Genomic DNA, 14,732 nt, shown 5'->3' with positions numbered 1-14,732 from the left:
CCAAGCTCAGAGAGCACCAGGGATCCCACAGTCTCCTCCTCCTCCTCCTCTTCCTCCTCCTCCCAGAACCCCCCCCCCTTCTAGCACTGATGATGTTACCTAGTTGGGTCATGAAACATCTGCAAAAAAACAATCAAGCTCAGAGAGCACCAAGGACCTCACGGTCCGTTTCCTTTTTTCCTCCTCCTCCTCCTCCTCCTCCTCCTCCTCTCTGCGCACCCCTACTCCCTTCTAGCACTGATGATGTTCCCTAGTTGGGTCATGAAACATCTGCAAAAAAACAATCAAGCTCAGAGAGCACCAAGGACCTCACAGTCTGTTTCCTTTTTTCCTCCTCCTCCTCCTCCTCCTCCTCTCTGCACACCCCTACTCCCTTCTAGCACTGATGACGTTCCCTAGTTGGGTCATGAAATGTCTGCAAGAAAACCACCCAGCTCAGAGAGCACCAAGGACTGCACTGTCTCCTCCTCCTCCTCCTCCTTCTCCTTCTCCTCCTCCTCCTCCTCCTTCTCCTCCTCTTTCTCCTCCCAGCAAGCCTCAGTCCCTTCTAGCACTGATGATGTTCCCTAGTTGGGTCATGAAACGTCTGCAAGAAAACCACCCAGCTCAGACAGCACCAAGGACCCCCTCATGTCAATCCTGAGCTATAAATATTCTCTTTTATTAGCTTCTTTCTTTTCATACACTGAGTTATTCCAGAAGTTAAATATTATCACCAGATCTAACAATCCAGTTTCCTTCCACGAGTCTGGCTCTTTTCCTTTCTTTGGCGGTGTTATGACAACCAGGCGTGGGAAGCCGTCATGCCATTGACTGTCCAGCGTCTGTTTCCTCTGCATTTATGCCTGGATCATAGATTTGGGTCACCATCGTTGTGATTGGATTGGGTTGCGTACAAATCGAATTCATTCTATCGTTTTGAGGTCAGCGTGCAAGCATGCAGGCAGTCCTTGACGTACAACCACAATGGGGACCAGAATTTCTGTCGCTAAGCAAGGCGGTTGATCGGTGAATTGTGTGCCCAATTTTACCACCTTTTGTTGGCGATGGTTACTGCAGTTCACTGCAGTTTGTTAAGTGAATCACGCGGTTGTTAAATAAGTCCACTTTCCCCCCACTGACTTTGCTTATCGGAAGCCAGCTGGGAAGGTCGCGGGAGGTGACCCCGGGGCGGGGCAACCGTCCTAAGTACCTGCCAGTTGCTAAACCTCTGAATTTTGATCACGTGACTATGGGGATGCTGCAAAGACGCAAGTGTGAAAAACAGTCCTAAGTCACTGTTTTTTTTTTCCCAGGGCTGTGGTCACTTTGAACGGTCACTAAATGAACTGGTTGTAAGCCGAGGACAATCTGTATTCCTTCCTCCTTGTCAACGCTGCTAATATCGGATGTTCTGCATTGATAACAGAGGGAAATGGAGCCATCTTTTTCCCTTTCGCTTTTAGAGTTAGAGAAATTAGATGATGCTGGGGGGGGGATGTGAACGAGAGAGTCCAGCTAGACATAACAACACTAAACCTAGCATGAGAATCAAGGTTATTGTAACCAGAGCTGATAAGGAATTGGCGTGCTTCACCGCTAATTGGGGAATGTGATTTATGACTGTTAATTGGAGCAGGGAATTGTGCTTTGATACTATGTGCCCAGGGGAGAGGAATTCAGTTTTTGGCTTCGATTATGAAGTGCCGATATTATGCTACTCGAATAAAAGATCCTTTAGGTAAACAATGCCTCAAAGTTCTTTTGAAGAGTTTCATCTGTCGGAACCAAGACAGCCTCTTTCCACCCCACAATCCTCTGAGGTATCTGAACCACCCCGATGGTCATTCCGGAACCAGATTAAAATTGCTGTGTGAAGCCTGCCAGCCGTGGAGGCGTGCCAGTCTTTCCAGGAGGGCTTTTATGCATGCCTACTGGGCATGATGGAGTCTGTAGTGGGAAGCAGAATAACAGAGGAACAAAGTGGGAAGGGACCTGGGAGGGATTCTAGTCCAATGAGTAGAGGACGGGGGATAAAACATACCAAGAACGGTTGCAGAAATTGGGTAGGTAGGTCTAGTTCAGGGGTAGACAACCTTGGCTCTTTTATGACTCATGGACTTCAGTTCCCAGAATTCCTGAGCCAGCATGGGGGAACTATGGCCCCTTCATGACTTGCGGACTTCAACTCCCAGGATTCCTGAGCCAGCCTGGCTCAGCTTAGAAACCTCTCCCATTCCCCTCAGCATGGCTGGCTCAGGAATTCTGGGAGTTGAAGTCCACTAGTCATAAAAGAGCCAAAATTGCCTACCCTTGGATAGGCTCTCCTGCTTGAGCAGGGGGCTGGACTAGAAGACCTCAAAAGTTCCTTCCAGGATAGGATTCTATGAATTCAGGTCATTTATAGGGGAAAATGTGAATCCCAGAGAAGCACCGTTCAGGCTGAGGAAGAATCTAGAACAGGGGTAGGCCACCTTGGCTCTTTTATGACTCGTGGACTTCAACTCCCAGAATTCCTCAGCCAGCGTGGGGGAACTATGGCCCCCTCATGACTCGTGGACTTCAACTCCCAGAATTCCTGAGCCAGCATGGGGGAACTATGGCCCCTTCATGATTCATGGACTTCAACTCCCAGAATTCCTCAGCCAGCCTGGCTCAGCTTGGAAACCTCTCCCTTTCCCCTCAGCATGGCTGGCTCAGGAATTCTGGGAGTTGAAGTCCACGAGTCATAAAAGAGCCAAGGTTGCCTACCCCTGGTCTAGTTTAATGAAGAGAAGGACGAGGGGTGACATGATAGTAACCTTCCAATATTTGAGGGGCTGCCACTAAAAAGAAGGGGTCCACCTCTTCTCCAAAGCACCTGAAGGCAGGACAAGAAGCAACGAATGGAAACGCATCGAGGAGAGAACCAACCTAGAAAGGAGGAGGAATTTCCTGACAGTGAGGATAATTAACCAGCGGAACTGCTTGCCTCCAGAAATTGTGGGTGCTCCAACACTGGAGGTTTTTAAGAAGAGACTGGACAGCCATTTGTCTGAAATGGGATAGGGCAGTGATGGCGAACCTTTTGAGACCGAGTGCCTAAACTGCAACCCAAAACCCACTTATGCATCGTCGGGTGCCGGGTGGGTATGGCCATTGGCTGGGCATGGCTGTGGTCATAACAGCAGACTGGGTGGGACTAAAAAGTTCAATCAATCAATTCCAAGTTTGCAAGATCTTTTTTTTTCCCACGTGAGAAATTGAAATTGACTGATTGATTGAACCTTTTTTTTTTTTTTTTGCACACGGCGGCGAAGGCCTAAAGTGAAAAGGTTTTATAAAACCCAGCTGAAGGCCTGGGACTGGGGCGACCGTGCGCGTGCCCACAGAGAGGTCTCTGAGCGCCGCCTCTGGCACCCGTGCCAAAGGCTCGCCACCACTGGTATAGGGTCTCCTGCTTGAGCAGGGGGTTGGACTAGAAGACCTCCAAGATCCCTTCCAACTCTGTTATTCTGTTCACCCCCCTGCCCAAGCAGAGGCTCGATACCAGGGGTGGGCAATTACGGCACCTTTGCGCCCTGTGGGCTTCAACTCCCATCATTCCTGAGTCAGCCATCTCTTCTTGAATACCTCCAGTCATGGAGCAGCAGTTAGAGTGCAGTACTGGAGGCCACTTTAGGTGACGGTGTTCAGCAGGTCAGCGGTTCAAATCTCACCTGCTCAAGGTTGACTCAGCCTTCCATCCTTCCGGGGTAGGTAAAATGAGGACCCAGATATATATATATATACACACACATTGCTTACTGGTGTACACCGCTTAGAGAGTGCTTGCACTTAAAACGGTATATAAGTCTCATAAAATAAATAAATAAATAAATAAATGTCTGGAGGCAGGTAGTTCCACTGGTTAATTGTCCTCACTGTCAGGAAATTCCTCCTTAGTTCCAGGTTGCTTCTCTCCTTGATGAGTTTCCATCCCTTGCTTCTTGTCCTGCCTTCAGGGGCTTTGGAGAAGAGGGAGACACCCCCCTACCCCTTCTTTGTGGCTGCCCCTTAAATATTGGAAGAAAGAACTTGCGCTGGACGGCAGCCACCCTGGCTTTGGAGCTTCCCACCTGCCTGATTTGCACAGAAGTCGGAAACCAGGCTAAGCTGTAGTTCAAACTGGGTTTGGGACACAGCTGGTCCTCCTTTCTCCCAAACTGCCTGCCAGGCTCACTTCTCCCCATGCCAGGACAGCCGCGTGCGTCTGGCTCCGTCACATCCTAATGCATTTTCCAGGCCTGCCGAAAGGCGAAAGGCGGTTTCATCCGAAACAGAAGCCGCCTGTCCGGAGAACAAGGGTGCCTGTGTGTGTGGCAAGGGAAGGTGCGGTCGCACACACAAACCCGGGTGTGTAGGTGTGTGTGTTTGCATGCTCCGGGCTGGGCTGCTCCCTCCAGGGACTTTCCCTGGGGGGGGGGTGACTCAAAGGTGCTGGCAAGGGAGGAGGGAGTGGGTCTTCCACGTGCGTGTGCAAATCCTCCTTTTCAGCAGCTAAAGGTTGCCTTCGCACAGTTGTTGCCTGGCCCCTGCACAACACAAGCACGTTTCTAGCTGTGGGTTTGTCCGTTCTCAGTTGCATTCTTGGCCTTTGGGTTTGGGACTGCAGAAAGAAAGCACTGTGAGGGATCCATACAGTGTTGTTGTTTTATTTGTTGTATTATTTGGTCCGTACGGTATCAACCTTGTGAACGCTCAAGCTTCCTCCTCCCGTTAGGTATTCCAGATGGACAGGGATTAATATTTATATGTTACTTATATGGAAGGGTGTCGGTCTATACATATGTTGTATATAGTATGTTTTAAATGTGTGTTATGTAGGTGTGCACTCTGAGAGCACGGAACTAAATTTCATTTTTAATGTGTGCCGTTGTGCCCACAGGAAAAAAGGACAATAAAGGTCGGTCGGTCGGTTGGTCTGTCTGTCTATCTATCTATCTATCTATCTATCTATCTATCTATCTATCTATCTATCATCTATCTATCTTCCTTCTTCCATTATGTATTCAAGATAGACAGTGATTAATATTTATATGTTACTTATATGTCAGGGTGTCGGTCTATATGTATAATGTATATAGTATGTTTTAAATGTGTGTTATGTAGGTGTACACTTTGAGAGCAAGCAACTAAATTTCATTTTTAATGTATGCCATTGTGCCCACAGTAAAAAATGACAATAAAGGTTTATCTATCTATCTATCTATCTATCTATCTATCTATCTATCTATCTATCTATCTATCTATCTATCTCTTTATATCCATCTAGCATGTCTTTATCATATCTCTCTCTATCATCTATCTATCATCTATCTATCTATCTTGCATGTCTTTATCATATCTATCATCTATGTATCTATCATCTATCTATCTATCTTGCATGTCTTTATCATATCTATCTATCTATCTATCTATCTATCTATCTATATCTTATCTATCTTATCTATCTATCTTGCATGTCTTTATCATATCTATCATTCATCTATCTATCTGTTTTGCATGTCTTTATCATATCTATCTATCTATCTATATCTTATCTATCATCTATCTTGCATGTCTTTATCATATCTATCTATCTTGCATGTCTTTATCATATCTATCATTCATCTATCTATCTATCTGTCTTGCATGTCTTTATCATATCTATCTATCTATCTATCTATCTATCTATCTATCTATCTATCTATCTATCTTCCATCCATCTATCTTGCATGTCTTTATCATATCTATCTATCTATCTATCTATCTATCTATCTATCTATCTATCTATCTTCCATCCATCCATCCATCCATCCATCCATCCATCTTGCATGTCTTTATCATATCTATCTATCTATCTATCTATCTATCTATCTATCTATCTATCTATCTATCTATCTTCCATCCATCCATCTATCTTGCATGTCTTTATCATATCTATCTATCTATCTATCTATCCATCCATCCATCCATCCATCCATCCTTGATGTTCTCTGAGCTTGCTCATTTTCTTGCAGACATTTCATTACTCTACTAGGTAACATCATCAGTGCTAGAAAGCACTATGTAGATCAGGGGTGTCCAACTTTAAGACTTGTGGACTTCAACTCCCAGAATTCCCCAGGCAGCTACTGTATGTTGGGAATTCTGAAAGTTGAAGGTCAGAGATGCCCAGGTTGGAGATGCCTGATGTACAGGTCGTCCTTGGTTTACAACCATTCATTTAGTGACTGTTTGAAGTTACAACAGCACTGGAAAAAGTGACATGACCGTGTTTCACACTTATGACCGTTGCAGCATCCCCGTGGTCACGGGATCCAAATTCAGACACTTGGCAACTGACTCATGTTTATGACGGTCGCAGCGTCCCCCGGGGTCATGCGACCCCCTTTTGTGACCGTCCTACAAGCAAAGTCCATGGGGAAGATGGATTCATCGAACAGCCCTACAACTGCAGTGATTCACTTAACAACTGCAGCCAGAAAGGTCGTAAAATAGGGCAAAACGCACTTAACAACTGTCTTGTTTAGCAATGGAAATGTTGGGCTCAGTTGTGTATTTACACCTAAGCAGCTGCGCCCGTCCACATGCTTAGGAAATGACCTGGATAAGGTCCTTGACCTCAAGAGGCTAATGCTGATCAAGTCAGCTTACTGTCCCCAGCAATTTGCAAGCTCTCTCAGCAGCCTCCTTAAGCTTGCCTTTCCACCACAAAAGGAGCATTGCAACGGTCTTCTTTCCATTCAGTTCAGAACAGAAGTGGAAGGGACCCTGGAGGTCTTCTAGTCCAACCCCCTGCTCAAGCAGGAGACCCTATACCAGTGGTGGCGAACCTACGGCACGGGTGTCATCGCCCCAGTCCTAGGCCTTCAGCTGGGTTTTATAAAACCTTTTCGCTTTAAGCCTCCGCCGCCGTGTGCAAAAAAAAAAAAAGGTTCAGTCAATTTCAACTTCTCGCGGGACAAAAAAAAGATCTTGCAAAGTTGGAATTGATTGACTGAACTTTTTAGTCCCACCCAGTCTGCTGTTACCACCGCAGCCACGCCCACCCAATGGGCCATGCCCACCCAGCACCCGACAATCCATAAATGGGTTTTGGGTTGCAGTTTGGGCACTTGGTCTCTAAAAGGTTCGCCATCACTGCCTTATAGCATTCCGTACAAATGGCTGCCCAGTCTCTTCTTAAAAACCTCCAGTGATGGAGCGGCCACCATTTCTGGTGGCAAGTTGTTCCACTGGTTAATTGTCCTTACTGTTAGGAAATTTCTCCTTAGTTGTAGGTTGCTTCTCTCTTTGGTCCGTTTCCAACCGTTGTTTCTTGTCCTGCCTACTGGTGCTTTGGAGAATAGGTGGACCCCCACCTCTTTGTGGGAGCCCCTCAAATACTGGAAAACTGCTATCATGTCACCCTTAGTTCTTTTTTTTTCTAGTCAATAATAATAATAATAATAATAATAATAATAATAATAATAATAATAGTTGGAAGGGACCTTGGAGGTCATCTAGTCCAATCCCCTGCTCAGGCAGGAAACCCTAGACCATTGGTTCTCAACCTGTGGGTCGGGACCCCATTTGGGGTCGAACGACCATTTCACGGGGGTCGCCAAACAACGCAGTCCGCCATTTTTCCCCCCCTTTTCCTTAGCTGTGCTCCTCCCTTTTATTCTATTGGCTTTTGAAAGCCAACAGAATAGACTCTCTTGAATAGAGTCTAATTCTATTGGCTTTCAAAAGCCAATAGGAATTGTCCAGGCTGTCTCTGCCCTGCTGAGCCCAAAAGTCCCATTCTGCAAACTGTGCTGCACCAGTTGAGTAGTCCTCGACTTACGACCGGTTGAGTAGTCCTCGACTTACGACCGGTTGGGGGTCGCGGCATTAAAAAGGTTGAGAACCATTGCCCTAGACCATTTCAGACAAATGGCTGTCCAGTCTCTTCTTAAAAACTTCCAGTGTTGGAGCATTCACCACTTCTGGAGGCAGGTGATTCCACTGGTTAATTGTTCTCACTGTCAGGAAGTTTCTCCTTAGTTCCAGGTTGCTTCTCTCCTTGATGAGTTTCCATCCATTGCTTCTTATCCTGCCTTCAGGCGCTTTGGAGAACTAGCCATGCCCTTACTCTCTGGTTGAAGGGAACTGCTTTCCATGCAAAAGTCCCCCCCCCCTTCTGTGACCAATGAAAAGTTCTTGGGGAGCAGAGTTGAGAAAAGACCTCCAGGATTCCTGTGCATGTAGAAGACAGCCAAGCTCAGGCTAAAGCTATTTAATCAGCCTAACCTCAGGGTTGGCAAAGTCCATTAATGACCTTGAGCTGCTTCATCTGGACCTCCGCCAGACCATATCCCCTCCCCGGTCCCGTCTTCTGTTCAACAATACCATTTAATCCCTCCAGTTCTGCCCACCAGCTGCAAAAATAAAATAAAATAAAATAAATAAAGACACCAACTTTGGTGAACAACGCCTGGACACCATTGATAAAATGTTTTCTGTTCTTCCTGCCAGCTGCATGCTTTGCAGAATGACACGTCCTTAACGATGGCAACTGAGCCCCCAATTTCCGTGGCTAACTGAGACGTTTCTTAAGAGGATTTTGCTGCGTTTGACGACCTTCGTTGTTAAGTGAATCACTGCCGGTGTTAAAGTTTAGTCCCACATGGTGGTTAAGTGAATCTAGTTTCCCCCACTGACTTCGCAAAAGGGGACTGCGTGATCCTCTCCGGGGATGCTGCGACCGTCATAACTATGAGTCAGTTGCCAAGGGACTGAATTTTGATCACCTGGACCAGGGGGATGCTGCAATGGCTGTTAAGTGTGAAAAACGGTTGTCAGTCACTTTGTTCAGTGTGTTCTAACTTTGAACGGTCACTAAATGAACTTTTGTAAGTCGAGGACTACCTGGCAGGAATAGCCAACACTCCAGAAGACAGGCTTAGGATACAGGAGGATCTGGACAGACTTGAACACTGGGCGCTATCTAACAAAATGAAATTCAGTGGTGAAAAAAGTAAGGTTCTACTTTTAGGCAAGAAAAACCAAATGCACAGGTATAGTAGGTGGTTCCTTGCTCAATAGTAGTAACTGTGAGAGGGACCTCGGAGTCCTAGTGGACAATCCCTTAAATAGGAGCCAGCTGTGTGCTGCAGCTGCCAAAAAGGCCAACAAAGTGCTAGGCTGCATTAACAGAAGGAGAGAATCAAGATCAGGTGAAGCATTAATACCACTCTACAAGGCCTTGGTAAGGCCACACTTGGAATACTGCATCCAGTTTTGGTCACCACGATGTAAAAAAGATGCTGAGACTCTAGAAAGAGCACAGAGAAGAGCAACAAAGATGATTAGAGGACTGGAGGCTAACACATATAAGGAATGGTTGCTGGAATTGGGGATGTCTAGTTTAATGAAGAGAAGGACGAGGGGGGACATGATAGCAAGGTTCCAATATCTCAGGGGCTGCCCCAAAGAAGAGGGAGTCAAGCTCTTCTCCAAAGCACCTGAAGGCAGGACAAGAAGCAACAGGTGGAAACTAATCAAAGAGAGAAGCAACCTAGAACTAAGGAGAAACTTCCTGACAGTTAGAACAATTAACCAATGGAACTACTTGCCTCCAGAAGCAGTGAATGCTCCAACACTGGAAGTTTTTAAGAAGAGACTGGACAGCCATTTGTTTGAAATGGTATAGGGTTTCCTGCCTGAGCGGGGGGTTGGACTAGATGACCGCCAAGGTCCTTCCAACTTTATTATTATCGATCATCGCACAGTCAGCCAGATGTTCAGACTGGATTTGGCATTTTGTCTACCTATCGAGTCCTTACCCAGGACCTGGGATAGGCAGATGTGGATGTTTGATGGTATTACAGATATCGTCGCAGGATGGAAGCAGTTCCTAAGAAGGCCGCCTTTTGCAATTGACTAATAGCGAATTTGTCAATGCCAATTGTGTTCAAGTGGTGCTCCAGTTGTTTTGGGATTGCACCCAAGGAGCCTATGACTATTGGTACTACCCTTGCTTGCTTTTGCCACAGTGTTTCTATTTCTATTTGTATTATTATTATTATTATTATTAGTCTTGTCTCTCACATGGCCCAGTTTGGGGGCTCTGGGCCCACCCATTTTAAAGCTTGATCCTGGGTCGGAAGATCGAGCCTGGGGGAAAACCAACGTAGTGATTTTCTGCCTTGATGGTCTTCCAGAGGATGGCCGAGGGCTGGATTAGCGGAGATCAAGAAAGTCAATGAATAAAATGTAGCAAAAAGCGTTGACAGCCCAGCTGTCGGCGCCATCTTGAATTTTGACTTTTGATTTCCTTGTGTATGAACTCCCCAGCTGCTCCCTCTTGTTGTGTTTCAATCTCTCCAATTTTTATAGTGTTCAGTGAAATGGTTAATGTGCTGGCCTAGAAAGCAGGAGACGGTGAATTCTAGTCCCAGCTTAGGCAGGAAAGCCAGCTGGGTGACTTTGGGCCAATCACCAGGCGACGGTGAGTTCTAGTCCCGCCTTAGCCATGAAAACCGGCTGGGTGACTTTGGGCCACTCATCAGGCGACGGTGCATTCTAGTCCCACCTTAGACATGAAGGCATGTTTTGGAGAAAATAGGTAGATGGGGAAGAAATTGAGGTAGTGACAGATTTTATTTTTCTGGGCTCCAAGATCACCTCAGATGGGGACTGCAGCCAAGAAATTAAAAGACACTTGCTCCTGGGAAGGAAAGCTATGGCAAATCTAGACAGCATACTAAAAAGCAGAGACAAAAGTGCGTATAGTCTAGGCCATGGTTTTCCCAATTGCAATGTATGGATGTGAAAGTTGGACCATAAGAAAGGCTGAGCGCCAAAGAATGGAGGCCTTTGAACTAGGGTGCTGGAGAAGACTCCTGCGAGTCCCTTGGACTGTAAGGCGTTCAAACCGGTCGGTCCTAGAAAAGATCAACCCCGACTGCTCTTTAGAAGGCCAGATCCTGAAGTTGAAAAATACTTTGGCCACCTAAGGAGAAGGAAGGACTCACTGGAGAAGAGCGAAATGCTGGGAAAGATGGAGGGCAATAGAAGAATGGGACGACAGAGAATGAGGTGGCTGGATGGAGTCCCTGAAGCAGTAGGTGTGAATTTAAATGGACTCCAGAAGATGGTAGAGGACAGGAAGACCTGGAGGAACCTTGTCCATGGGTCGCGATGGGTCGGACACGACTTTGCAATTAACAACAACAACAACTTATACAGTAATAAAGTTGGGATCAAACTCTGATAAAGAAATTAAATAAGAATAAAATTTCACGCTATACCCCGCAAACATTTGAAGTCGAACTACACCGGATGCCAACCAATGTCCACCTTGCTGCGGTCTTAAAAAATTTTCCCCCCCACTGAGGTCCTATTGCCAGTGTAGACAAAGATCTGTTTGATCAGCGGGCATAACCCAGCCTGCCTAAACGGAGTCATAGCAAACCCACTTTGAGTGTCCAACGCCGCCATTTGAGCACATTAGCGTAAACCGCTTTTTTCCCGAAGCCAGCTTCTGCGTCCGGATAAACAAGCAAACTTGTGGCGTTCCCTCAAAGCTGCCGTAACGATCCTGGACAGGCTTGGCGAGCAGCCCAGGCCCACGACGCCCACCCCGTCTTCTCTTGCTGGTTTGCAGAGGATCAATATTGTGCTTCTCTTGCGAATGTGGCGCATTGCAGGTTTCTACTCGTTGGAGAAGAAGCAGGAGGAGTCTGAACAGGCTTGGGAAAAGGGAGTCCTAGCAGAAATTCGGAGTTGTGGGTTTCTGTGTGTGTGTGGTGTGTGTATGTGTGTGTGTGTGTGTGTGCTACTGATGGGAGGTTCATAGCTTAGAGTTTTTGGCCAAGTCAGATTGTATACTTCAGGGAGTGGGTAGTTCTGGCTACTTTATGACTTGTGGACTTCAACTCCCAGAATTCCCCAGCCAAGAACCATGGCTCTTTTATGACTTGTGGACTTCAATACCCAGAATTCCTGAACTAGATATGCCTACTCGGGAATTCTGGGAGTTGAAGTCCACAAGTCATAAAAGAGCCAAGGTTCCCTACCCCGGAGATAGATAGATAGATAGATAGATAGATAGATAGATAGATAGATAGATAGATAGATAGATAGATAGATAGATAGATAGATAGATAGATAGATAGATCAGGGATAGGGAACCTTGGCTCTTTTATGACTTGTGGACTTCAATACCCAGAATTCCTGAACAAGCCATGCTGACTCAGGAATTCTGGGAGTTGAAGTCCACAAGTCATAAAAGAGACGCTAAACTCTGTCCCACCACCAGATGGCACCAAAGAGAAAATTTTTATTCATTTATTTATATTCCACTTGTATTCTTTTCTATAAATAAGGAGACGAACATACCGAATATTCCACTAAATGGCAGCCACAGCCGTTTGATTGGAAACCCTGGCTTCAATCACATAGTTGTCACCTTGTGTGCAAGCGATCCCTCCATCACCGCTGCTACCTGTGCATTCGTCCGAAGAGGGCTACAAAAGTAGTACCCAACTTACAACATTCCATTTAGTGACCATTCAAAGTTACAATGGCATTGAAAAAAAAAGGGGGACTTGTGACCGTTTTTCATGCTTAACAACCATGTTAGCGTCCCTGAGATCACGTGATCAAAATTCGGCCGCTCGGCAACTGGTTCATATTTATGATGGTCGCAGCGTCCCGGCTGCCCCAAAGAAGAGGGAGTCAAGCTATTCTCCAAAGCGCATGAAGGCAGGACAAGAAGCAACGGATGGAAACTAATCAAGGAGAGAAGCAACCTGGAACTAAGGAGAAACTTCCTGACAGTTAGAACAATTAACCAGTGGAACAGCTTGCCACCAGAAGCTGTGAATGCTCCAACACTGGAAGTGTTCAAGAAGAGACTGGACAGCCATTTGTTTGAAATGGTATAGGGTTTTCCCTCTGAGTAGGGGGTTAGACTAGATGACCTCCAAGGTCCCTTCCAACTCTCTTATTCTATTCTGTTCTGTTCTGTTCTAGTCTATATTCTATTCCATTCCGTTTCGTTCCATTCTAGTCTATATTCTATTCTATTCCATTCCATTCTATTCTATTCTATTCTATTCTATTCTATTCTATTCTATTCTATTCCATTCTAAAGGAGAAACTTCCTGACTGTTAGAACAATTAACCAGTGGAACCACCTGCCTCCAGAAGCGGTGAATGCTCCAACACTGCAAGTTTTTAAGAAGAGACTGGACAGCCATTTGTCCGAAACGGTATAGGGTTTCCTGCCTGAGCAGGGGGTTGGACTCGATGACCTCCAAGGTCCCTTGCAACATCATCATCATCATCGTTATTGTTTTTTTTCTTCTTCTTCTTGTTTTTGTTGTTGTTGTTGTTGATCATCACACAGTCAGCCAGATGTTCAGACTGGATTTGGCATTTTGTCTACCTATCGAGTCCTTACCCAGGACCTGGGATAGGCAGATGTGGATGTTTGATGGTATTAGAGATATCGTCGCAGGATGGAAGCAGTTCCTAATAAGGCCGCCTTTTGCAATTGACTAATAGTGAATTTGTCAATGCCAATTGTGTTCAAGTGGTGCTCCAGTTGTTTGGGATTGCACCCAAGGAGCCTATGACTATTGGTACTACCCTTGCTTGCTTTTGCCACAGTCTTTCTATTTCTATTTGTAGGTCTTTGTATTTTGTTATCTTCTCCAGTTCTTTCTCTTCTATTCTGCTATCTCCAGGCACTGCCACGTCCACTATCCAGACTTTTTTGTCTTTCTTATCGACAATTGTTAAATCTGGGGTGTTATGTTGCAGGTGCTTGTCTGGTTGAATTCTGAAGTCCCAGAGCAGTTTAATTTTATCATTTTCTATGACTTTCTCTATTTTATGATCCCACCAGTTTTTGCTTACAGGCAAATGATAATTTTTGCAGATCTTCCAATGCACCATTGTTGCTACTTTGTCATGCCGCTGCTTGTAATCAGTTTGTGCAATCTTCTTGCAACAGCTTACCACGTGGTCCCCTGTTTCTTCAGCTTCTTTGCATAGGCGGCACTTACTGTCTGTTGCTGTCTTCTCAATTTTGACTTTGTATGCATTTGTCCTTAAGGCTTGGTCTTGTGCAGCCAGAATTAGTCCCTCGGTCTCTTTCTTCAATTTTCCTGTTCTTAGCCATTGCCAGGTCTTGTTAATATCTGCTTTCCCAGCTATTTTTTTATGTATTGGCCATGTAGTGCTTTGTCTTCCCATGCCTCTATTCTGTTCTTCATTTGGTCTTTCTTGTAGGCCAGTTTGGTCTCTCCAGTAGTTAGTAAACCTTCCTGATATACTAATTTCATTGCATCTTCATCATTGTTCTTCAGATATTCTTCCAAAGCCATTTTTTCTTCTTCAACCATCTGATGTACTTGTAGCATTCCACGCCCACCTATTTGCCTTGGTAGATAAAGTCTGTCAATGTCACTGCGTGGATGAAGGGCGTGATTCATTGTCATTATTTTTCTAGTCTTCCTATCCATTGCTTTTAGTTCTGCTTGAGTCCAATCCGCTATTCCAGCTGTGTACCTAATGACTGGGATTGCCCAGGTGTTGATTTCCTTTATAGTATTTCCTCCATTGAGTTTGGACTTTAAGATCTTCTTCACTCTCTTGATGTATTCACCTGTAACCTTTTTCTTGACTTCAGTGTGCTTGATGTTGTCAACTTGAAGGATACCCAAGTATTTGTAGTAATCTTCCTCATCCAGACTCTTAATGTTATTTTCGCGGGG

At 45.5% G+C, this 14,732-nt stretch overlaps 1 long non-coding RNA gene across 2 annotated transcripts in view; it reads left to right on the top strand.

The window, feature by feature from the left end:
* LOC120300877 overlaps positions 1-14,732 on the top strand; it is a 55,913-nt gene that overhangs the window by 22,128 nt on the left and 19,053 nt on the right. Inside the window, exon 3 of one of the 2 annotated variants that reach the window (XR_005554763.1) lies at positions 1,296-1,523. The exons of the other annotated variant lie outside the window; for it this stretch is intronic. This is a non-coding gene — a long non-coding RNA (uncharacterized LOC120300877). Of the gene's footprint in view, positions 1-1,295; positions 1,524-14,732 lie in introns of those variants that run through there. 2 annotated transcript variants of the gene reach the window in all.

This window comes from Crotalus tigris, unplaced genomic scaffold (assembly GCF_016545835.1).
Source record: "Crotalus tigris isolate CLP2741 ecotype Arizona unplaced genomic scaffold, ASM1654583v1 scf7180000024361.1375286210:1436186, whole genome shotgun sequence".
NCBI classification, from domain to species: domain Eukaryota; kingdom Metazoa; phylum Chordata; class Lepidosauria; order Squamata; family Viperidae; genus Crotalus; species Crotalus tigris.
This window is presented reverse-complemented; position numbering and strand designations above follow the sequence as displayed.